The 26,422-nt window shown below is 43.3% G+C and overlaps 2 long non-coding RNA genes across 4 annotated transcripts; one reads left to right on the top strand and one right to left on the bottom strand.

Moving 5' to 3' along the window:
• Positions 1-5,628, bottom strand: LOC117066592. Its single transcript, XR_004430391.1, has 3 exons — positions 5,532-5,628; positions 1,131-1,242; positions 1-965 (listed from the first exon to the last, which is right to left on the bottom strand). It is a non-coding gene; the product is annotated as an uncharacterized LOC117066592 (long non-coding RNA).
• LOC117066591 lies at positions 1,553-26,336 on the top strand. Of its 3 annotated transcripts, XR_004430390.1 has the most exons (7): positions 1,553-1,759; positions 18,671-19,773; positions 21,194-21,269; positions 24,031-24,148; positions 24,413-24,491; positions 25,507-25,870; positions 26,123-26,336. It is a non-coding gene; the product is annotated as an uncharacterized LOC117066591 (long non-coding RNA). The 3 variants fall into 3 exon arrangements; XR_004430388.1 differs by lacking the exon at positions 25,507-25,870; XR_004430389.1 differs by lacking the exon at positions 25,507-25,870 and having other exon boundaries at positions 24,031-24,200.
• Positions 26,337-26,422: the final 86 nt, after the last annotated feature.

The raw sequence follows: 26,422 nt of genomic DNA, 5'->3' as shown, positions 1-26,422 counted from the left end.
TAGTAAATAGAAAAAATAATAATAATATGCCAGACATTAGTCCAAATAGAATTTAATCAGAAGAAAGATATGTGGATTATATTTTTAAAATACTGATCAAAATAAAGATGCTCTAACCATATAAATTGGCAGATGAAATAGATTTTAAAGTAAAAACCTTATCACACAATATGTCAGAAAACTATTACAAACCTGAACCAACAAACATCAGCAACATAGCTCCAAAATATTAGATCAAACCTTAAGAAATTGCCAATAGTTGACCACTTTTTGACCTTCAAAAGCAACTACTCATATAAAGTAAAGGTCAATAAAATTATGGTAAATTGAATTTCTTAGAGTGTAATTTTTAATACTTAATTATTACAGACTGATTGATCAAGTGATCAAAAAATTAATGATGTTGCTGAATTAAACAGCATGATTAAGACATTTGGTCAAATTCACATCATATTTGGAACTTTATGTCAACTCTTAAATAATCTGAATTCTTTTCAATTTTCCAGGGAACATTTTCAAAAACTGAGCACATACCAGACCATAAAGGGCAAGTCAATAAATATTAAGGAATTGATTGATAAAACATGCAGACTATATTCTCCAACAAAATGCAATGAGAACTCAATTTCAAAGAAAAAGAAAAAAACAAAAATACTTTTGTGCGTTCAGAAATGGAAAGAAATATATGGTTCTAAATTATTCATGACTCACAAAGGAAATTATAAAAGAAATTAGAAATAATGCCAGTCCGGCTCATCACGATCTGATTTTCCTATTTGATTTGGTCAGTGTGACTTAAAATCTGGTAATGCTGCCAGAGCTAATGTAGTGGGCTTCAGGAACAACAAAAAGAAAATTGCTTGTTTATTTCACCCATTTGTCCATAGCTTTTGCCTCTAGGTTTCATTCAGTCTTTTCTTTATTTTTTTTCTCCAGGGTTTATCCAAGTGTCACCCCCTTCAAAGCTGAAAAATACACAGGAACATCATCAGCGGTGTTTAGTACTTCTCATGTGACCCCATGATCATCATGTTGGAGATACTTCTGCAAGAACCTCCAAACAGTGGACTACTGAGAGAACACTTGTGGGAACCAAATGTCATTTCAAAATACCAGCTACTTTAACTTACCTGCAACAAGTAGGCTTCTTGGTCTGTATTAACCCTGGTAGGTACTATTGTTGAAATAGGCATCTCCCTTATTCAGGAATGTGGGCAAATCTGATCGTGCCTCTTTAAGGTTCTAAGTTGACAGAAGCACATGAACAAGCAATAGTTTAGAAGAGTATATGCCTCCAAATCAGAGTAAGACAAATAAGAGCAGGGAAAGCTATTTCGCTTCACTGCTCATTTCCCAAGCATCCAAGTAAAACACTTCCTTAAAATGTCACATGCATTAGAACACAAAGGAGAAAAACAGGCAGAGGTAAGCAAAGTTTAAATCTGTAAATCTGTTCTTTAGGACTGCAATTAATAAAAACTCAAGGATTCTACTTGCAATATTCTACCCATAACATCATAATGTCAATATTCCAAAGGAGTCAAGAGCCCCAGAATCAGGATCTAGAATGCCAGATGAAGGACAGAGAGGAATCCCCATGAATCCTGGGGTTTTGTATAATGGCAAACACTAAGTAAGATAGAAAGAGTGAAATCCTATTGACACTGTTGAGTCTGGACACCATCCCGAAAATGTCCCTTTTCACTAATTGGAAGGGCATCCAAGTAAGGAGAAGCTTGATGCCATGTGACAACATCAGGTAATCAGCTCATTTCTCTCATTTTCCTTTACGTCACCAAGGACAAACTCAGGACGTTGACAGGACAGACTTTTATAGGCAAATGGTTTGGTCAATCTGTCACCAGTATATTAACAACATGGGCAAAAAAAAATACTTTTTCAAAATGGATGTCCTTGCTTTAGGGTGGAGGGGATATGGATATTTTTCTTTCTGTCTTAATTTCCTTCCATATTGTTATGTTTAAAAAGACTTAGAAAGTAACAGTAATGGTTATGTTAGGTAAAATTCATTCACCACCCTTAATATGAATCAGTGGCTCAAAGACAAAAGTCCAGAGAAAAGGGTCAATCTTGCGAGAGAGTTCATGCAGAATTTACAAATAAAATTTATACAGAACACTCAGAAGTATACAAAAGATGAAGCTCATTATTGTTTATCATTACTCTCTTACTCTGAAGCTACCTTTCCTCCTGCTGACAGAGAAAAATTAAAATTAATTAAATTAATTTTATTTAATTATTTGTCTAATTATTATTTAATTAAATTAAACTAATTTTTAATTAAGGGTAAATGACTTTGTTCCTGTTTAAAACATTTCACTTTGGGATTAACTCAGCTTCATTTGGGTAAATTACCCAGGAAATTCAAAGACTGCTTCCCTCCTCTCTCAAGGGGTCACTTTGCTTATACCTCCTTCCCAAGGTGGTATCTGGGGGCAGAGAAAAGCTGGCATATCTTTGTGGCAGGAGTCTGTGGAGTTCTGGGTCTTCAGCTACACACTGGTTTTGTCCCTGAATGTCCTTGGCTGGTATTTACTTAGGTGTGGCCGATTTCACTGTCCTTTATGGGCATCTGCTGGCATCTGCTGCTGATGTCCAAGGTCTCTGGGTCCCTCAAATCACCAGCTCTCTATGGTTTGTGGCATTTTGCTTCTTAACCCTGAAGTCTATACCAAGACAACATTGTTCTCAGCACCTTGGTGTCCTCTCCCTGGGGCAGACAGGAAATCTGGGCCATAAGGAACACTCTACCCTGGAAGAGGGATGGTGGAAGTTTCACCATTTCCCTACCACAGTAGTCACAGAGTGGGACACGGGGGACAAGTCAAGATGTTGACTCTCCCTCAAGCCATCTGGGCTTTCTGTGAGGGTTTCCGATACCTCATCACACCCTCACCCTACCCCAAGTTTGCTTAAGTAAGGTGGGGTTGTGGAAGAAGCAGTCACTTCTCAGTGACCAAGCTGTGGTACACATCCTAGTTGTGCCCTCTCGAAATCTCGCTTCCTTCTCCAGGGCAATGGCTTCTATTTCCTCTTCCTGTCTGGTGGAAATTTCCCACAGGTCATTTCTCCTGCCTGCTCTCCACTTGTGGCTTTGATCCTCTGTGACCTAGCCTGGCTCTCTATATGTTACTGGGAACTTCCAAGAATTTTAAAAACTTTTTTCTCTCTCCATGAAGCCTGATTTCTAGGACCATTACCCTGCTGTGGATTCAAAATATCATCTTGGGCTTAGAACCTTAAAATTAACTCCTTTTCTTTGATTTTTACTTTCACAATTCTTCTTTACTTATTTCTTTCTTTTTTTTTTTTTTTTCTTTGAGACACAGTTTCACTCTGTCACCCAGGCTAGAGTGCAGTGGTGCAATCTTGGCTCACTACAACCTCCGCCTCCCAGGTTCAAGCAATTCTCCTGCCTCAGCTTCCCCAGTAGCTGGGATTACAGGCACCCGCCACTGTGCACTGCTAATTTTGTATTTGCTTCACCATGTTGGCCAGGCTGGTCTTGAACTCCCACTCGTCTCGGCCTCTCAAAGTGCTGGGATTACAGGCATGAGCCACCATGCTCAGCCACAATTCTAATTTTTTTTCAAGGCAGTGGAAGCTACATCAGTTGATGACTTACTCCAAGTAGGATAAATAGAAATTGTTTTGATAAAAAAGATTGTCTACAAAAGGTTCAAAGACATATGAGAGCACTGCAAGAAATGTGACAGAGCCCCAGGGCTAGTGAGAGTGTCATCATTACCACCCTAGGTCCAAGACCTCATGATCTGAAAGAAGGGTTACCAAACTCAGAAGGAGAGAATATTTGAAGGCAAGTAGTAACCTTCAGTGAGGGTCTCAGCAGGCTCAATGCAACGCCTTAGGGAAGAAACTAGATGGGGGAATAAATGGTGACACCATTCATCCCACTGATATAATCCAAACGAGTCAGCTCCCGGGTGGAAAAGGGTGAAGGGTGGATGTGACAGCAGAGGATTCTCTGTCAAATGCTTTTCCCTGAGAGAAGAATATAGAGAAGACCAACTACAAGGAAGTACGAGAAAAGAAAAACTCACCATATGTTGCAAATACAAAGTGTGTGTTATCCTCAGTTTAATTTCTGTCGGTGTCCACTTAGGTATGTATTTCAATTAGATGCCCATTCATTTGCAAAGCTGCCTAATAATGATAATAATAATAGCTAGCCCTGAGTTCTTTGTCTCCACCAAGCACTGTGAAACAACTTTTTAATGGAAGTGTTTTAATCCTCAAAAGAAACGTTTGGGATAAATGTTATGATTATCATCTTCATTTTACAGATGGGATCACTGAGACTAAAAGAGTGAAAGTGTTTGTCTAATCACATGAGCTGGCCAGTAGTCAATGTAAGAGCTAACAGTAGGTTATCTCTAAGGTAGGGCACTGGGAAGGAACAGTGGAGAGAACTGGAAAGAGCTTGCCCTCCTGAGTTACAGCTGATGGTCACGATCTGGAATGCAGAGGGCCTTGTGTTGCCAGATCTGGTTTTTCAAAAGAAGCTTGTCATCCACATTGCATAGGAAAGGTCTCCATTTTTTAACTTAATTGGTCAGTTTGAATTTTTAACACAATTTGAAAAATAAGTGCGTTAAACACACCAGGAGTGTCCCTTTTGCAACATTTGCTAGACTGTAACAGAGAAGCCCTACCCCATCACTCCGGCACCCTCTTACCATGGTTTTAGTGCTTGACAACAGCCCTTACAGGGCTACAAACCAGGGAGGTATATTTACTGTCAAACTGACACCATTATGTTTGCATATTCAATGATAATAGCATGGCAGACTATTTGTGGTAACTAGCATGAAATAAGTATCATGCTAAGAACTTTACATACGTCATATCATTTAATCTTCACAACAACCCAGTCATTTACATATATATAATTATCCATACTTTACCGATTAAAACACTGGGTTCAAAGACATTAAGTAACAAGCCTAAAGTTGCAAAATAGAAAACAGCAGAACTAAGGACTGAACTCAGGGCTCTCTGACCCCAAAACTTAAGCCTTTTCTATACCAACAATAGAGGAGTCTCCCCTGCACCATTCTGAGATTTTACACACACAAAGCAGAAATCCACAGGGACAAGCTCCTCTTCCAGGTCTGGTACCAATACTAACATCAAAGTAACGTTATTTTGTTTTGCAGACTGTTCACTAACCAACCAAATATTATGCTTCCTAAAATCACCATGGACCCCTTTTGCACACTGAACAGAAAGAGATAAGCAAAGAGTGGGACAGTTTGCACTTGGAAATGGGCAGACAGGTGGAAAAACAAGCCCAATCTGCTGAAAATTAATAGGAAGGCAGAGATTCCACTGAAGAAATGTTAAGAAGGGCCTCGGGTCATTTTTTTTCATGCCTGATTTACAGAGAAAATACCATTTTAAACAGTAGCTTTAAAAAAAAAATGGGCTGCACTCCATAAAACTCAAAGGACAATATCAAATAAGTAGATTGTATCATCTCCTAAGCATACCTTCCAACCCTGGAGTACTTCCTCTCCCTGAATCATGAAGCTCATCTTTCTTGCTGGATGTTTTGGCCATCCCCTCTCAGCACAAGCAGCCCTCACACTCCCTGCACCCATGTCTCAGTCAGCACATTTGTTTCCAATACAGAAATAAAGTCTAATCAGACAGGAAGCTACAAAGGAGAAAACCCATGTTTACACTTTCCCATATGCTATGTCATTTGCTAGATTTATTGGTAACCCTGAATCATCTCTGATTTTCCAGACTTCAGTTGTCTCAAGTTCCATCGCATGTTTTTCCAAATGTTTGCGTCATTACGTTGAGAATTATAACAATGAGTTACAAGGTTTGCCCTTTCAAGAGATGTATTGCCAAAAGACTTCTTCATTTCTACATAGAGCTTACTAACAAGTCTTCCCAATTAATAGGTTCAAGATGAATTTCCATTCCCCACCTTCCCACACAACAGTCGTTCCTTCCCTAGGACCCTTCTCACAGTCAGTTGCCACCTCGTTGCAGGTCAACACGCTAGCAGCTCCCTTGAGTCTTCCTATTGTCTATCGCCTCTGTCCAATGCATCCACAAGTCTTGTCAATTCTACCTCCAAAACCTCTCTCAAGCTCATCCTCCTCTCCCAGTGTCCAATGATGCTATCCCAGTGCAAGCTGCTGTGGTCCTCTCTCACCTGGACTGAGCCAATCGCCTCCCACCTGGCTTCCCTGCTTCCCCTTCCCCATCTCCAATCTGTTCTTCATAGATAAGCCAGCCTAATTCTCATAAAATGCAAAATCAAACATGACATTTTCCCTTGGCTTTCCATTGTTTTGGAATAAAATCTAAAATCATGAACATTTCCCAAAAAACTGTCTGGGCAGGCTCAGGTTTCTCTCCAGCCTCATTGCCTGGCATCCCTCCATGCCATTTTCTGCCTCTCTGTCCTCTCTGACTACACTGGCTGGTTTTCTGTCCCTCAGATGCTGCAAGCCCTTGTAGCTCAGCATTCACATCTATCATATCAGGAAGCTATGTGGTGCATTTTTAATCAACCTCAAGTCCACAGTGATGACCAGAGGCTTTGATAGGCTTTGACTATCTCAAAGCCTTTGCAGTTGCTGTTTCTTCTGCCTGGAATCCTCATCCTTCCATTTCTGTTTGAGTAGCTTGTTCTTAGCCTTCATGCCTCAGCTCGATTCTTTTCTAACCACCCAATCTAAAGATTGTCCTTGACAATCTTGTGCTTGATTTTCTCTGTCTCCCATGTTTATTTCCTTTAGGGCAACTTTTGCAAATTATAATTACTTTACTTATATATTTACTTACTGAGTATCTTGTTCCCACTCTATCCTCAAAACATAGCATAGACTCAGGGGCATAACAGGAAACAAAAAATAAGTGCCAAATGAATAGAGCCCACCAACATCATGCTTTAGCTCCAACAAAGCACAAGACAGAGTCAAAATGAAGGAAGAAATATCAGTGACTTGTATAAGGAAGCAAGCAGCCAGAAAAACTTACAAAAACATGCTTTCTGCTAAGATCACAGAAGATCTTTTTCTAACTGATTATGCTGATCTGGGGAGCATGACGCAAAGATAATAAACACGTTTAATTTGAAACAGATGGAAATCCGGTCAGTTCCCCCACTGGTTACTTGACATGGGGGCCTTTAAAAAAGCATTCTCTTCTCTTCAACATTTTATGAGTATGATTTTTAAGTGCCAGAATTTGTTCCCATGGAGGGCATCTCAGCTCACCAGCAGTCACTGGATGACTCTATTCATCTTGACAAGGCATGGCTTAATTGAGTCCTGTGGGCTCACATCATTTGCATATCTTCTTGATATGATAGATGAGAATGCTGAGCTACAAGTCTATAAACAAGAATCCCAAAGCGAAAGAAGCACTTTCAGATTCTTTAATGGGACACTGGAGAAATGTGTAATAACCTATTTATTGAGCATAGATTTCCTCAATGTTCTGAAATATGCCTTAGGGTTGTCAGTTCAAATGTCACAACTTGCTAAAAAAGTTGGCGGAATCCAGTGAACAGACACAGAGCAGATGTTTTTCCAAGCTTAACAATTTTGTTTTCCTTAAAAAAACTGCCCAGCTAGTCACAACTGTGCAACACATAAACCGCTTAAGCTGAGTCTTTTGAGAGGAGTTAAAGAACCATCAGAAATGAATAGAAGCTTCAAAAACCACAACTTTAAGCACCAAGTTGAAACTCAAATGAAAAATGATGCATCTTTTTTTAATCTGGATGGCATAAGAAAATTTCAGGTTTCTACCCAATATCGATGAGGATAGTTCCCACGTCTGACGTGAGTACAAGGCTCCAGTTGGGACTCTATTATTTCTAAATCCTTAACCATTCTCTTCTAATTATCACCTCCAGGATCCTTATTTTCAGATTAAATTTTTTTGACTCTCAGGGAAAAAAAAATATTAAACCTACCAAGTACGTTGCCATTTAGTGCTTCTGTGGGTGGGCTACCCACAAAATGCCAAAGCAACATCATGGCCTGTTGTCTGAGCCCTTACTATATAGCAGGACACTCTTGACCAATTCCAAACACAACCTTCTTGGGTGAAGAAGCACTCCCTTGACTTTGTGCTCCTGACTCTGGTCATCACTGTGGACTTGAGGTTGATTAAAAATGCATTAAAAATGCCAGGCGCTGTGGCTCAAGCCTGAAATCCCAACACTTTGGGAGGCTGAGGCAGGCGGATGACTTGAAGTCAGGAGTTCGAGACCAGCCTGGCCAACATGGTGAAACCCTGTCTCTACTAAAAATACAAAAATTAGCCAGGCGTGGTGGCACACGCCTGTAATCCCAGCTACTCGGGAGGCTGAGGCACGTAAATGGCTTGAACCTGGGAGGCACAAGTTACAGTGGGCTGAGATCAGGTCAGTGCACTCTAGCCTGGGTGACAGCGCAAGACTCTGTTTCAAAAAAAAAAGAAAAAGAAAAAAAAGCACCACTAGTAACTCTCCCTTCTTCATAGTTAATATTTAGAGTCTACAGTCTACTACCTATGGTTCCTCTCTACCTTCATCCAATGCTTTGTAATCCATCTATCCCTCCATCCATATATCCAACAAATACAGATTGAGCATCTACCTTTTGCCAGATATAGCACTACATGGTAGGGGTACATTGGTGAACAAAGTTTGTAGAATTCTGACCTCATGGAACATATAATCTAACAGTGGAGATAGGCATGAAAACTGACCATTACCTATAGCACAACTGGTCATTACTAAAAATATATAAACGAATAATTAACATAACGTGAACTGAAAAACAGAAAACACAGTCTAACGTGTAGTATGTTGACCCTACTTACTCTAAAATGAAATACTTTGTTGTCACCACTGGAAGCATTAGTGTGGAAAACCTGTTCTCCAATCGTCTTACTATTTAGAAGAGTATGCCCACTTAATGAGAATATTAAGTGGGAATTAATATTTTATGCAAGAATAAGCTGACCATATCTTTTTTTTTTTTTTTGAGACAGGGTCACTCAATCTGGAGTACAGTGTCACCCAGGCTATAGTACAGTGACGCCACCATAGCTCACTGCAGCCTCAACCTCCTGGGCTCAAGTGGTCCTCCTGCCGCAGCTTCCAGAGTAGCTGGGACCACAGGCATGTGCTACCACACGCAGCTAATGTTTCAGGTTTTTTGTAGAGACCAGGTCTTGTTATATTGCCCAGGCTGGTCTCAAACTCTTGCCTCAACCTCCCTAAGTGCCGAGATTACAGGTGTGAGCTGCCGCGCCCGGCTCATTTCTTTTCTTTCTAGATTAAGTCATTTTTCTTGAAGTTGGGGGTTCCAGTTCAACATCTTCCTCTTGTGACCACATGGTGGGTCACTCACTGGGGTTTGTTGAGTCACTCAGGACATCACACCTGAGGGTGGATGTTTCTCTGTCCAGAGTTCTCCATGAGAGGAAGGAGGGGCACAAGAGGCAAGAGGGCTGGCCTGAAGACGTGCACTCGCCTCCCGGTCAGGCATTGCAGAAGGGAGAGGGTGCCCAGAGCACTGAGGACAAGACAAAGGAGGCAGGAGAAGATCAGGCTGCCCAACAAGGCCCTTCTCTCAGCAAAGCAGAACTGCGTAAAGATGCAAAGGGTAAGGCCAGCCCAGGGCTACAGACGCAGACCTGGTGCATTTCGGTTTATGAAATGGGATCCTGGAGCTAGGGCCTTTTGGGACAAGGTCAGAGCCAATGTCATAGGTCAAGACAAAAAAAAGGCCAGGCGTGGTGGCTCACGCCTGTAATCCCAGCACTTTGGGAAGCCAAGGCAGGCAGAACACCTGAGGTCAGGAGTTCGAGACCAGCCTAACCAACGTGGAGAAACCCTGTCTCTACTAAAAATACAAAATTAGCCATGTATGGTGGCAGGTGCCTGTAATCTCAGCTACTCGGGAGGCTGAGGCAGGAGAATCGCTTGAACTCAGGAGGTGGAGGTTGCGGTGAGCCAAGATCATGCCATTGCACTCCAGCCTGGGCAACAAGAGCAAAACTCCATCTCAAAAACAAATAAATAAATAAATAAAAATGTTGTAAACAGCCAAGTCTGCAGAGCTACTACTACTCACGACTGGAATCTGGCTCAAAAACTCTAATGTTCATATTTAGGTATTATCTGGTGTTGGGCCAAAGAGAACGACTTCCAATAAAACCAAAGCCAGTGCAAGCCACTAGCTCAGTAGCTGCATATGGCGTCCTGAGTCCCGGAGACTCAGCCTCATCTCCTCAGTGAGAGAATCTGATCATTTGAAGGAAATGTAGAGGGCACCACCTCCAGGGGTTAGCTTGATTCTGGCCAAGGGTCCCCCACTCTTTGTCCCATTTATTGCCTTTGTGTCTGTGGAGTTGGGCTCCCCCAAGGTGGGCTCAGTCTCCAAGCTTAGCAAACCACATATCTGAGCCCCAGGCACATCCCATTAAGGCAGGGAGCAGTGACTAGCCAATGAGGCATCTCTTCAAGTGGGAGGAATGAATCAGCTGCGGATTTGGTGTCTTTAGAGCAGCAGGCTGCAGCCATTAGCTGATGCACAAAAAGGCAGCTGAACTGTCTGGAAGCATGTTACTATCTCTCTTTTTCTCCTCTTGTAATTTTTTTTTCTCTTTTTTCTGCTTCTCTTTGTCCCTTCTCCCCTGCCTAACCTATTACCTAAGGAATCACCTATGCTTGCCATGGCTCTCAGAGCTCTGACTTACTAACCTTGGGTTCAACACACAGAGGAGCCTGTATTCTCCATGCCAAGAGAGTTGGGAAGGCACAGAGGCAAGTCATCTTTGCGTTTCCATTTCTTTCTCCAGATAAAGAAATCAAGCCTTTTGCAAATAGCTCTACATGATGTTTCTTCTAAGTGTGCCTCATTGATGGAGGAGGGAAAGAAAGAAGGTGTTTTATCTTTAAGCCTCATTTACTAAGTAAAAGATGCAACCTTTTGTGATTATTAACAAAGAGCTATTACTCCAAGTACTAAAGAGAGTGACAAACTGCAGCTGGCAAAGGGGGGGTACATAAATTCTCCAGATTTCCTCTAAAGCCCCAGTCACATACAGTCAGACAGGGTTTTTAGTTATGCAGATGCTGTGTTCTTTTTGGAAATCACAGTTTCGATTCCCCGAAGTCTCAGTTTTAGTCACATTCAGGCCAATGAAAGCTGTCAAGATGTGCATTTGTTAAGAGAGAGTTTGGAAATGGGTCTTTTGCGAAGCCCAATCTTACCATCCAGAGCTGAAACTAGCTATTAAGGAGAATTGCAGTGTAGGGAAAGAGAAGAAAAGAGATGTAGCAAAAGTGACAGGAGAGAAAGGGAAGACCCTTAATCTCAGGATAAAGGCCTTGGCAAGGGCAAAATCTTCACTGCGGAGTTCAGTGTGAGACGCAAACTTCAAAGGCATGTGAGAGAAACGACTGGCCTATACCAGGCTGAGACACCTTCCAACAGTCTGCGTATGAGCTGTGGCCTCCCCAAACAACCCTACACAACTGTGTTGGCTCCCTTATTCTCTTTCAGCCCTCCCAATTTATATTTCTCTCAAGTTCTGTCTAGAGATCAAAGTTCCGTTTGTTTGTTTGTTCGTTTGTTCGTTTTGTTTTTAACCTCCACTTCAGGTATCAACCATATACAGAGCCAACTAAGACACAGAAACTTTAGAGAGAGCTTAGGACACAAAAGTGCATTCATTCTGTCGTTCAACAAATGTTTTTTGAGCACCCACTATGCGTCAGGTACTGTTCCGGGTGCTGAAAACTCATTGATGACTAAAACCAAGAAAGATGATCCAAGACACTAACACAGAGAACTCATTAACGGGCCCCAATCCATCATTCTCCAACTCATCTCCAGCCTTACAGAGCAATGTTGGGAGGGTGAATTTTTTGATCACCACTCCCACCCACGTATGGTCCAGTCTGGGACAAATAAATCATTTCATGAGAAAGTCAGTTCTTGCTCCCTAAGAAAGTAGTGCTTTGGAAACATTTACCCCAGGGGCCTGCAGTTGAGAATCCACAGACTGCACCCATGTGAGCTGTTCTGTTTCTTATTTTCCTTCCACTTGAAAGCAATTAGGTTTTTCTTCCATTTGGGGGTTTCTATCCACTTCTGACCCTAAATGCTCAGGAAATTACAAAGCAAGTTTTCCAACAGATGCTTTTACTAGCGTCAGACAGTCTTACACAGCTGCTAATTTGCTCTTGCTACATCTTGCAAGCCTGATGCACCACGGAGGAATAGAGGCTTGAGCTGAATGGCTCTGCTCCTTCCTTATGCCCAGCTGCAAAAGTAAGGTTGGCTGTCATTGCCTGATGAGGTGCTCCCAACACATGGAGGTTCTGCCAGGCAAGAGGTCCTAAAAGAGAAAAGTCACAGATATAAGATGTAAAGATTGGCAATGGAATGGTAGTGTGTGTGTGTGTGTGTGAGAGAGAGAGAGAGAGACAAAGACAGAGAGAGAGAGAGAGATTCACAAATGTTTAAAAAGAAATTGGCTTTCTTGGAGGTGTGTGGTTTCCACAGCAATTTTTGGAATGTAAGTGCAGAGAATAGAGGGGGTGACTGAATCTGAAGAATCCACAGCCACACCCCAGTGAGAGAGCCATGTGTTCCATGAAATCTGAACCACAGCCCTTGCATATAATCTGCCTCTGCTTGGGGGTATCTGGGGAATTTTGGAAGATTGCAGATCAAAGGGAGAGCTTGCTTCAATTTGTCCAGAGTCAGGAAAACACATCTCTCCGACCAATACTGGGTAACTGCACATCCTGCCCAAACGTGCTCACCAAGCCCACATGGTTTAGTAAAGCATGACGGGTTTTTTTTGTGTGTGTGTGTTTTTTTCTCTGAAAGAAACAGCCGTTTGAAAAAGAACGGAGACTAGAGAGAGCAAAGGCTCAGAGAGAATGAAGAATCCGCGACATATGTGTTCCGTGGCGTTGTACAACTCACTCCAGATCCTGGCACATCAGTTTTCCCCATGCAAAGCGGAGTTCATTATACTCAGAGTATCAAAGAATCACAAAGTTAGGAGAGATTTCAAAGGCTGTAGTCAGTCAGACCAGGCTGTAAGAGCCTGACACATGGCAAGCACACAAATAATTGTTAATTCATCAATTATTTCATTGAGTTAAGAAGTCAACAGATGAATGCATGCTGGGATCCCTGTACAACATCCCAGCAAGTGGTAGTTCCATATGTGCTTAAATACCACCAGCAGTGGGACCAGCCACTGAGATGGATCACTCTGTCTTTGACATATACAGATGCAAAACCCAACCCAAATCCAAATCTTGCAACCTGGAAGTTTTCACCATTGGTTCCAATTCCACCCACTGGAACTGAGCCAGAGGAGTTTGATCCTTGCTCTACATGGAAGCCCTTCAGATTTGAAAATAACTGTCATGTCCTCCACTGGGTCCACTTTTCCTCAGGCCATTATTCCCACCTCCTATAGTCATGGCCCTAAATAACAAACAGGGTTTTGGTTTTCTGCCCCATCCTCATCACTTTCCTCTGACTGAGCCCCAGCTGGTTGGTCCAGGTGCCTACTGGAGTTGAGCCCCTGAGCTAAATTCAGGGGTTTGGCTGTGACTGGACTGAGGAGAGAAAAAGGTGCTCATCCCCTTCTTGTTCCATAGTATCTGGTATCTGTCGATGCAGATGATGGCTGATATGGCTTGGCTGAGTCCCCACCCAAATCTCTTCTTGAATTGCAGCTCCCATAATTCCCATGTGTCATAGGAGGGACCCGGTGGGAGGTAATTGAATCAGTGGGGCAGGTCTTTCCTGTGCTGTTCTCATGATAGTGAATAAGTCTCACAAGATCTGATGGTTTTATAAAGGGGAGTTACCCTGCACAAGCTGTCTTGCCTGCCACCATGTAAGATGTGCCTTTGCTCTTCCTTCATCTTCCGCCATGATTGTGAGGCCTCCCCAGCCATGTGGAACTGTGAGTTCATTAAAATGGCCTTGCTGGGGTATACATTGGTTACTGCCCACTTTTCTTACCCCAAATCCCTGCATATTTTCTAGATCTTAAGTGAACTCTCTCTCAGGCAAGGGGTAGTCAAAGACAAAGAGCAACTCTTTCTTGGGTCTTCTCTGCCTCAGACAAAATTAGACACATTAGGCCTGATGGGCAATTTGTTACTCCGGTTAAATTATATTTTGGCCACACATTCCCATACCATACCAGGATACTTACTTCCCACAAGTCAGTACTGAAGAAGAGAGACATCCCTGTCCTGTCTCCTTTCACATTGATTATATCTCTAGAAAGGATCCCTAATAATAAAGTTGTTGAATGACTTCTTGCATATGTTAACACCTGATGGCTCACTGAGTATTTTCAAATATTTGGGAAGTGTACCTTATAAGCCAGGTTTTTACATCAGCTAGAATTGCATTTGGCCTGAAGGGATAAAAAGGAAAAAAAAAGATCACCAGTAGAAAGAGAAGTATATTTCCCCCACGTGTTAAGATGTCCAAAGGAAGGCAGGGAAGGGATGGTGGGTGGCTCCATGATGCCATCAGAGACCCAAGCCATTCATAGCTTTCTGCTACTCCTTATCCTTATGCTCACAGGATGGCTGCTCACCTCTGGACATCACATCTGCATTCCAGGTAGGAAGAGGACAGGCCAGTAAAGGGAAAATGAAAAGGAACGTTCTAGCTGAGTACAGGAAAATGAAAACTTTCCAAGACACCCCTTCTTTACCAGACTTTCACTTCTCACTAGCCAGAGATAGGTCTTATAGCCATCCCAGCAGCAAGACAATGAAATGGTTTTAGCTAGAGCACACTAACTTCATCCCACGGTTAGGCTCCTCCTGCTGAAGAAGAGAGGAGAATGGATAATGAATAGGAGGTCCGCCCAAACATTATTATCCCTGTTTTATAGAAGAGGAAATGAAGGCTAAGACAGGTCAAGTGACTTGCTCAAGGTCACACAGCTGCCAGAGAGTAGAGTAGGGTTCACCTACCTTAGAGTCGAAGTCCACGTTGTAGGCAGTTACAGAGTCACATTGCTCATCAGAGCTCACACAGCACCATTCAATTTATAAATACCTATGGACTGCTCTGGTGTGGGACACCCTGGCTTTTGCATCAGATGATAGAGTGGTGGTGACCACCTCTCTGAGAACCCATTTAGAAGCCAACACAAGAACACACACCTCTGTTCACAAAAGCTGGCTTTGGCCACCCAGCACAGCCAATGTCCTGCAAAGAGAGCCCATGTGGCCCCAGTCTGAGAATAACCATATCTTAAAAGTTCTCTCTCTCAGTCTCCTTAAGAAAATGGAAAAGCTGGGCCAGGCGCAGTGGCTCATGCCTGTAATCCTAGCACTTTGGAAGACCGAGGCAGGCAGATCACTAGGTCAGGAGATCGAGACCATCCTGGCTAACACAGTGAAACCCCATCTCTACTGCAAATACAAAAAAATTAGCTGGGCATGGTGGCGGGCACCTGTAGTACCAGCTACTTGCAAGGCTGAGGCAAGAGAATGGCATGAACCCGGGAAGTGGAGCTTGCAGTGAGCCGAGATTGCGCCACTGCACTCCAACCTGGGTGACAGAGCAAGACTCTGGCTCAAGATAAAAAAAAAAGAAAGAAAAAAAAAAAATGGAAAAGCTGGATTAAAATGTACATTGCTAATGAAAGTAAAGCTTAGTTTTTCTTTAAGAAAGGACCACTGTAATAATTATGATGTTTAAATTCTGGATCAGCTCAGAAATGTAGGTCAATACCCTCGCCTCTCAGCTGGAGCAAAGCAGATGTGGTTGTCACCATGTGACCCCAGCCCCGTCTCTCTCTTTCTTAAGGTTTATTTGATGTTCAGTAAATTGGCCTTTGAGCTCCCAGTTGTGATTAAAACAGCCTTGCTCAGTCCTTCTCTTTGCATGACTGACATATGTACCAACTTGGGGGCACAGCTTGGAGTGTGTATCTGGAAAAGACACCTTTCCCACGCTTCTGGCCCTGACCCTCCACATGTGTGGGGTATGCTGAAAGCTCCTGCCTCTAATTCCACATCACTGCAGAAAGCAAGCAAGATTTTGAATCCACCTTGGTTTTGTCCCAGTTTATAGCTTGCAGAAAGCCAGTGGGCTAGTGCAAATGAGCCTCATTTTATAAACAAATGGTGGTAACATGGTTAAACAGCTTGGGGTCAGAAATGTCAGGGTTTGACTCCCAGCTCCACCAGCTCCTAATGTGGATCATTGGCCAAGCCCTTTAACCTCTCTGTATCATGACTTTTCCACTGGTATATTAGTGTTCTATTGCTGCATAACAAATTACCACATATTTAGTGACTTAAAACAACACCTGTTTATTATATCATGGTTTCTGTGGGTTGGGAATCTGGGTGGCTTAGCTAAGTCCCCTTACTCAGAGTCTTACCTGGGGCTCTGGGATGTTAGCAGAATCTATTTCCTTAGAGCATTAGTACTCATGGTGACATGCCTATCAGCAGGCCTCCAATCTCTAACCTGTCCTTTAAAGGGCTCACCTGATAAGGCCAGGCCTACCCAAGAAACGCTCCCTTTTGATTACTTTAGAGTCAACTGATGAGGAAACTTAGTCACATCTGCAAAATTTCTTCACCTTTGCCATAATATAATCACAGGAGTGATATCCCATCATATTCATGGATCTGACCCACATTCAAGGAGAGGGGATTATATAGGGCAGGCACAATAGGGGGCAGAATATTGGTGTCATCTTAGAATTCTGCCTTCTGCACCTTTCTAAAGGAAGATACTAATAGGACCTATCTCATATGGTTGTTTTGAAGATTACATGAGGTGTTCAGTGTAACCGTCGGTACCCAGCAAGCAGCAGCTACTATAATTATTTTAGCGTTTTTGACTATCTACCACATGGCAGGCCTTGTACTAGGAGCTGGGGATTCAGAAAATTGCAACACAAACCTTGCTCTAAAAGAAATCGTGACATTTCTCTAGCACTAATAGCTTCCACCCAATTCAAAAGTTGGCAAAAAGCGATAAAGCTTTAATCCAACTAAATGACTTTTTTATATAAAGATTCAGGGTTTGCTTGGCTTGTTGGAACCACTGTCAAAAATAAAAAGTACTGACTCTAATCAAATACTGTAATCCACAGGATTATTTCCACTCTCCAAAGCCCCCTGGTTTGACTGCTAATTTGCAATCAGAGGAGCAGCTATTTGGCCCTAGTCCTCCAGCGTGGGTAAATGGTAACTAAGGGATATCTTAGCCTAGGCTGCCCACATCTGAATTACCTGGAGAGCTTGTCCAGAATCCCACCTGCCAAAACTCAGATGCAATTGATGTAGGGTGCATCTGTGTGTTGGAATTTTTTAAAAACCCCTCAGGAGGCTCCAGCATACCACCAGGGTTGAAAATTGCTGCTCTAGCCAAAGCTTGATAGTTTTCCAGTGGTCTGAAAGCTAAATTCCCTTTTTAACAAAACTGTTAAAGACATGATAAGCCAAAGAGACATGAGCAACAATACACATTTTTCCGTTTATTTTCAGCAAAGGGATTGAAATTCAACACATTGCACACCTTTTCAGGCCACTATGGCAGGTCTGAATGTCGAATGTAATTCTGCTGCTTTTTGCAGATAACAGCCTGTTAAAGGTGAGAAAGGGTGGGATCATATTGAGAAAAGATTAAATTTCTCACATATCCAGAAAAGCTGATAGTGCTGAGCGTGTATTCTGCTTGCTCATCTGATGTTCACTCTGTCACCTACAAGTATTAAGCACCTACTATTTATCATGCTTCACGCTGGATGCCAAGGCTTCAAAGATCAGTAGAACCTGAATTTTACCTTAAAGAGACTAGAGTCTAATGTCAACATGCAAGCTTGCCTTTTCTGTACCAGAGGAGAAGTATCCTGGCATCGAGGGCATGGAACTAATTTTGAGGTTATAAACAATCTTTCACGTTTGTCTCGCCGGGCGCGGTGGCTCACGCTTGTAACCCCAGCACTTTGGGAGGCCGAGGCGGGCAGATCACCTGAGGTCCGGAGTCTGACACCAGCCTGACCAATAGGGTGAAACCCCGTCTCTACTAAATACAAAACATTAACTGGGCGTGGTAGCACATGCCTGTAATCCCAGCTACTTGGGAGGCTGAGGCAGGAGAAACACTTGAACCCAGGAGGTGGAGGTTGCAGTGAGCTGAGATTGTGCCATTGCACTCTAGCCTGGGCAACAAGAGTGAAACTCCATCTCAAAAAAAAAAAAATTGTCTCAATTTGGCTGGGCGCGGTGGCTCACGCCTGTAATCCTAGCACTTTGGGAGGCCGAGGCGGGCAAATCATGAGGTCAGGAGATCGAGACCATCCTGGCTAACAGGGTGAAATGCCGTCTCTACTAAAAATACAAAAAATACAGCAATTTTCAGCCCTGGTGGTATGCCGGGCGTGGTGGTGGGCGCCTGTAGTCCCAGCTACTCAGGCAGCTGAGGCAAGAGAATGGTGTAAATCTGGGAGGCGGAGCTTGCCGTGAGCCAAGATCGTGCCACTGCACTCCAGCCTGGGGGACAGAGCAAGACTCTGCCTCAAAAAAAAAAAAAAAAATTGTCTCAATTTTCTTTGAATATGTATCTCTCTCTCTTTCCAGGGTCTCATCACTTCCAGAGAGCAACCTCTTTCCAACTTCCCCTCCTTCTCCACCCGCTCCCCCCACCACAAAAACAAAATTGTTACTAAGGATGGGAGCTTAAAAATTGCCAAAACTTCCTAGTTATCTCACAAGGAAACACAGCAACACAGAGCTCCGGCCTCCACTTCTCCCACCCCTCCAAACTCCGAGTTCCTTCTCCCCTACAAAGGAGCAGTCTACAATCCAGAACAAGTCCTGAGCTAGGTGGGGGCTCATGGCTTCCACATGCTCAACATTCCATGCTGCCAGCAGCACCAATTGCAAATGCAGCAGAAAGCAGACGCTTATTGATTTGGGCTTTGGCAAAAACCAAGGAAGCTGGATTCCTCTTTCGAGATAATGCTGAGCCAGTAGCAGCTATTAGAAACAGGGAACCACGTAGACTCTGGTGTCATAAAAGTAAGACTGGATTTAATGTGCCAATTGCCTGGGATCCAAAGGGGAATTTCTCTCCACTCCTCAGAATGTCATATGTTTCTGCAAAGACCTGAGAGGCAACCCAAGAGGCAGTTTAGCTGGAAGGAAACCGGAATTCCTGTTCAGACAAAATGCTCTTCTAAAACCTCACCCCCTTCATTTGTATGGTAAACGTTTATGGAGAGCCTACTAGACACAAGATACTGCACTAAACTATGCCAGTCCATCACCTCCCTACTCCCACCAATGAACATTTTTTAAATATCAGAATCCCACCATGGTCTCAGAATTCAGCGCCTTGGCAGACTCCAGAAAGAATCATCCTGAGTTATTTTTTAAATGCCTACTCTGGTATCCTGAGGACACTGCTACATTAAGCTTACTTTATTCTCTATTTTTAAAGACTGTTGCAGTGGTGCTTCACTCTGGGCTGCTGGAGACATTCAGGAACCACATCAGCCAACACCACCCCCACTCTCCGTAACATCAGCTCCTTCCATCTAGGGAAAAGGAAATGATCCACAGCTAAGGTCATAGCTGGCGCAGTAGAGGAAAATGTCAAACAAAACCCAGAGATGGAGAGTCGCCGTTATTTACCCCTTTGGTGCATATCTGTGAGGGAATAAACAACTCTCTCCGTTACAGTACGTTACATGACATTACTCATCCACATTAGGAAGTGAGATTGCATTACACCCCTGAAAGCTGGCCAGTGTGAAAATGAGTGCTTAAGGGACATGATGATGAAATTGTTTACTCTAGGAGCTAAGGTCTGTTTTCCTCTAACAGAGAGGGGCCGTGTATCCCTAAGTTGGTTTAAATGTGGTCATAAAGTCTAGAATATGAACTGGAAGACTTCAAGATCATTGGAAGCCACAGATTTCATATTGGAGTTAGGCAGGCAAGTCCAGGCTTGGTTCTTTTCAGATTTTTTTTTTAATTTATTTGTTCATCTATTTTTTATTATACTTTAAGTTCTATGGTGATCATTAAAAAGTCAGGAAACAACAGGTGCTGGAGAGGAGGTGGAGAAATAGGAACACTTTTACACTGTTGGTGGGACTGTAAACAGGAAAGGTTCTTTTCAGACTTATCATGGACCAGTTATCTAGCCTGAAAACGGATTTTGAAATTGCTGGGAGAACTTCAAAATGCTCATTTCTATCTTGGAAACTAGCTCCAATCTCCTCGAAACAGGAGGTGCATTGAGGCATTCCCTAAAGCAGGACTTAGCAAACTACAGCCCTCAGGCCAAATTTGTCCTACCCACTTTTATTTGGATGGCTTGTGAGTGAAGAACGGTTTTCCATTTTTAAATGGTTGACAAATACATCAAATGAACAGTGTTTTTTGACACATGGAAATTAAATGAAAGTCAAATGTTAGTGTTCATATGTAAAGTTTTATTGAAACACAGCCATGCCTACTCATTCACATATTGTTACTCTTGTGTTCCAACAATTGTGTTGTATAATTGCAACAGAGTCCACATGGCCCACAAAGCCTACAATATTTGATACCTGCTCCTTTAAGAGGAAGTTGATTGACCCTTGCACTAAAGTAAAAAAAATAATAATAATAATAAGCCTGTACACATACAAAAAAAATGAGTCACATAATTTATTCTTTAATTATCTAATTAAACAATCCTATTGTAGCCCCTAATTATCTTCTCCACTCAGTAAAACCCCCACAATGAGAATCAACTCATGTGGCATTAGCAGAGCAACTTATCAATTACGCACCTGGCAAAGAGACTTTTCCACCATGTTCATCACATTCTCAGAACTTCTAGAAAAGCATATCAGAATATCAGGTAGATGTGGTTTATCTACTAACCAGAGTTTTCATTCTTGGCTATGGGTTGGGGGTCTGCTTCCTTCTCAGTTGCACAAGCCTCTTTCTTGTTACGCTGTGAGGTCAGGCAACCCGAATCTAGCCATGGAAGAAGTGAGTGCCACATATGGAATCTACAGTATAGCATTTCTCTCCCTGCCTCCTGACCACAGACTGGATGCTGCCACTTTCCCTGGGACCTGTTTATCCACCATTAATCTCTTCCAGTCTGACCACCACCAAACCTGAGGGATGAAGCTGGGAATTGTCTCCTCCAATAGCAAAGAGCTTCCTAACGCGTGACGTAAGTCTTTCAAGGATCCCTTTTTATCTCTTATCCTTTGCAGACCGAGAAGTGAGAATGTACCCCATACGGGGTGGGCTGAGTAAACAAGGTGTTGTGATTGACCAAGACCAAAAGAGCAGGAGTAAGGGGTTTCTGTTCACCGCCATCCCCACTCTCACCACCCCTACCCGCCCCTGTCACCTCTCTGCCTCCGTATAAGGGCAGCTTGGGGAGAGAAACAAAGTCCTTAAAGTTAGTCATAATGCACAGTAAACCTCACCAACGATCCTCAAAAAGGAAAAAAATTAGAAATTCTTAAAATTGAATGGTTTTCTGATATTCCTAATGATTTTTTTCCAACCCCCTGGGGACCCCGTTCCTCCTCCATACCCTAAATTTCTGCTACGTGTTGATTATACAAAATGTTATGAGTCTCATCACCTGATACCTTACCCTGTAGTTACTAGGTTCATTTTGCTTTGTGTGAAAGAGGCATTTTGGAAAAGTTTGGTATTATCGTAACTTTCTTCCTATTATCTTAAAATCCAGAATGTCCTCCTTCAAAACTTAGTCATTAAATGTGACCAACTCCTGGTGAGCACTTCCTACATGACATGTGATTCATGTAGAAGGATAAAACATAAGCATCATTCTCAGGTACCTTGAAGTCTGAGTGGGACATTATTAAGTATCTCTACTTGATCACTTACACAAGCAGTAAATCAACTCGGGTACACAGACCCTTGAAGTAAACAGCGTGGAAGCCTGGAGGAGGAGCTAATTCTGATTTGGGGGTCAGAAAGGCCTGCAGTAGAGGTGACACTTCATTGGAAGCCCAAATTAGGATCCTGAAAGATGAATAGGAGTGAGGCAAGAGGAGGCAGGAGAGCAATGGCGGGGGGAGGGGCAGTGGGTGATACAGCCTGAAGAATAGATGCATGCAAACTTCAGCTCCTGTAGTAAAAATGTAATGATGGTGGTGATGATTGTGATGGTGGTGATGATGGTGATGGTGGTGATGATGGTGATGGTGGTGATGATTGTGATGGTGGTGATGATGGTGATGGTGGTGATGATGGTGATAATTATGATGGTGATGGTAGTGGTGTTGGTGATGATAGTGGTGGTGATGATGATGACTCTCCTGAAGAAAGGCAACATGACAACTCAGGGGAAAGAGAAGAGCCAGAGGAGTCCAGGGATGGAGGCCTCTCTCATGTTTCACTGCGGGCACAGCTCTGCACTGGGTCAGCTCTGATCCATTCAGAATGACTCGGTGGGCTGGCACCTCCGAGGTCCACTGGCACCAAGCTGCTGCTCTTCAAGGTGGACTCTGGAAACTACCTTTTTTAGAACCCAGTCTCCAACGTGACGCTGCCTAAATTAATTTAAACTTGGCGCAGGAGAAAGTGACAGCTCTTGGGAAAATGCTTGCTTTCACTTTGCTGGGTCTAAGTTTCCTCATCTGAGAAGGAGGATATTTGATCTCTAAAATCCACAATGGCCTCTGATTTTTGTCAGCTCCTCTGTTTCTTGCCTGCCTCCAGAGCTTCTATCTCAGTGCCTGTCTGGCATCTTTATGGTCAATGCTGGAAGAAATAAAACAACACACATCTTTGTTTCCTGCTGTGTGGGAGGCAGGAAATGGCCTAACTCCTTAATTGCCATGAGGTTCTTGCGGTGTGTCCAACTGCCCACTACTTAGCACGCCCCCACCCTCCCAGGTGTCTCAGTCAGAAAGGAGGGCACGCTCAGCCATCAGCAGCTGGAATCCATTCACCACCACCATCAGTTGCCAACCACACCCCTGGCTCTGTGGAGTATAAAATAAATCAAGATGTGGGTAGAGGTAGCATTTGCTGAGCCTCCTCTGAACACAAGGGGAATGGGCAAGCATGGCTGGGGAGGGTTTTCTGCTCAGGAATCTAGGCTGGGCATCATTCTCCCAGTGACCATACATGGACAGAACAAGAGCAGGTATGAGCTCCGATGGAGAAACCAATGTACAAACCAAACTGGGCACTCTGGGGTCAAAATCCAAATGAGCTAGACCAGAAGAGAGAAAATAGGTGAGAGTGAGATAGTCAGGAACTAGGAAGACCAATGGAGATCTGGGGTCAAAGCAATTGGAAGCCAAAGTCTGGTGCTGCTGGAGCTGCGGCCACCAGGGAGCTACTGTTGATAAACCAACCTGTAGACCTGTCCTGGGCAGGAGGCTATTGTTAAGGAAGACTTCCTGGATGGGAGAATTCACTGGGCACCGTATGTTGGTGTCTTTCCTAGTGGAAGGCAAATGGGGTTCCTTTGCTTCTCAGTATCTAATAGAGGTAAGATGAGAATTGCAAGACAGGACCCCTCATCACACATCAGATCCTACCTCCTGCCTCTGGGAAGACTCACTCTCAACCCATGACATTCTCTACATGCCTTTTTAAATATAAATCATGCAATCTCATGGCTATAAAAAAGATCTTACTCAATAATGCACTATAGAGATGAGTGGTGAGTCAAGGTCTTGTTGTGAGTGGCAGAGTCAGAGCTAGAACTCAGTCCCAGGCTCCCAGCAGCAAATAAGGGGATGACTCTTGTGTCTGCCTCCCCAGGGCTACAGAAAACTTTGTGTCTGCCTCCCAAAGCCTACAGAAAACTAAGAAAGGTAAATGGAAGTCCACTAATAAACGAGAGGCGTGAACAAGAACTGCCTGCTTTAGAAAGTACACATTGCCTTGGAGTGGGCACGTGGTACTTGGTAACCACATGCTATCTGGCTCCTCTGCAGGCACTGCAGGTCTGCCCCAGCGGGGCCCTTTCCAGCACTTCATGAACAAGAAGGTGGAGAAGAGACTAGCCGGCTGGAAGGAGCGCCGCAGTCTCTATGGAGACATTGACATGCGCGAGTATGATCAGTCTGGGCAGGTCTTCACCCCTTTCCAGGTCCTCACCACCATGGTAAGCCCTTCTTTTGTCATATGTTTTAAAGTCTTTTGGTGGGACCAGTGGCAACCCAAATTCCTTCTCTTTTGAGAAGTAAATTAGTTCTGGCCGCAATCATGCTGAGAAACATACGACCCTAAAACTGAGCTGCTTGCAATAGCAAATATCAATGCTTCTCATTCATAAGAAGGTGAGAAGCATTCTCTTCCACTTCTGTTCACTGCAAGCTCACAGAGCAGAAGAAAGTCAAGAACTGAGAACAATAATTTCATCTGCCACAAGAAACTAAATCTAGCCTACGTGAAGGTCAGTGACCTGAGGTTTAGGGGAAAATCTGAGAGCAGACAGCTGCAGCTGTGGTGTTCAGAGACACAATCATTTCAAGGAGAGGAAGAGGTCTGGGGAAAAGGGAGGTTTCTGTGATATAAAGGAAAATGGTTCTGGTTCCCATTCCTCTGCCTCACCTGAGATTTTCTGTACCCAAGTCAATTCAGGCAGGGTATTCTGACGTTCATTTCTTTAAGACTATTACTACAATGTTTTTGTAATACTTTCTATTTATTCGTTCTTGTGATTCTAAAATTTGAGCATGCACATGAATCACCTGGAAAGCCTGATTCAAATACAGATTCCCAGGCTTGCAGTGATTCCACTTTGGATGTTCTCGGGTGGGGCCTTTAAATTCCCTTCTTTAACAAGTCTGTATTCACCACCTTCATGCATTATTATTCAGTCAGTGCTTCCCAACCTTGTGCATGTCATAGCACACACAGAAAATGGCATATTTTGGAAGGCACACTGGAGTGAAATTAGAAGGTTGCTAATGGGGCTAGACAACCAGTGCCCTTGAGTCTAAAGGCAGCCAGTTTGTTAGGCCACTGGTATCCCATCCACAGCTCAATGATGTACACTGCAACCCTGTCAGGAGCTCCTGCTCATCAGCACTTCTCATCCTTTTCTGAACATCAAAATCACCTGGGTTATTAGCCACACTTATGTCCAGGCCTCACCCGAGACCACAGCTTATATCTTAAGCTCTGGGGCTGAGTCCCAGCCGTCACATCAGCATGTTTTAAAGTTCCACTGGTAGAGTGACCACTCATGCCAGTTTCCCAGGACTTACTTTCACACCTTTCCCAGGACTTTCCAACTTTTAGCACAAAAAGTCCTGGTTTTAAAACTGAAAGTCCCAGGTCCTTAGAAACTGGGCAAACCAGATGGTTGGTCACCCTATCCACAAGTGACTCCAACGTATAGCCAAGTGTGAGAACCACTGCTCTCTGAACTTTCTAGAAACTAACCTCAATTCTTCATATCACAGGTAGTTCCTGCCTACCTACCCATTCCCTGGCCAACGTTCCTTGTGCGTGTACGTGTGTGTAGCCCAGAACTCAGCTTTCTTGAGAACCCAAGAATGGAAATCCCAACTCTTCCCTCAAGGAGCTTCTCATCTGTGAGGGAAACTGAGCCACAAGCCAAAATCATGCTACAAACACAAATACAACTAAATGTGAATGACAGAAACAGTTCCATGAGTCGACAGACACAGAAGAGGGTTATCCAAATTTGAGCTGCCTTCTGCTAAATCCAACTCCAGAAGGTCTTGCTAAAGAACAAATTATCCCGATAGAGACATTTTCTCCCAGTCACAGTGACACTTGGAAACAGCAGTTCTCCCATGTATTGTGAGTAGTAGTACCCATGTATAGAGTTCTTACTACGTATCAGGTATAATGCTAAAGACTTCACACGTACTTCATCCTCGTGACCTCCACCATATTACCATCATATACATTTTATAATGAGAAAACAGAGTCAGAGTCATGTTAAGTAACTTGCCCCAAATTCTTGTTAGTCGCTGGCAGAACCAGGAATTGTAGAACAGGTTCTTCCAATCCCCATGCTGTATTTTATTGCTATTATTCTCTGCCTCATAGGACATGCAAAGATTGGTGCTTCCCCAAGACCTGCCCACTAGTCACCACATGCAGAGGACGCTTCATGCCTCACTGATGCCAATCTCCAGGATTTACCCTTGTCTTCCACAGAGCTGGGTTTGTGAAAGGATGACAGCAACCACAAGAAAGAGAAACCAGTGAGCCACATTAAAACGCCTTTATTTCCCGCAACTGTTAAAGCAACAAAATCTAATGACATGAAATAAACATTGCAAAATCGCATTCTGACCTCTTGCTGCAAGGTTTTTCATTAAAATAATTAGAGCCCATGGCCCCAAG

This window comes from Trachypithecus francoisi, unplaced genomic scaffold (assembly GCF_009764315.1).
Source record: "Trachypithecus francoisi isolate TF-2019V2 unplaced genomic scaffold, Tfra_2.0 Lachesis_group20, whole genome shotgun sequence".
In the NCBI taxonomy this organism is placed as follows: Eukaryota; Metazoa; Chordata; class Mammalia; order Primates; family Cercopithecidae; genus Trachypithecus; species Trachypithecus francoisi.
The sequence above is the reverse complement of the archived record's forward strand: the minus strand, read 5'-3'. Positions and strand labels throughout refer to the sequence as shown.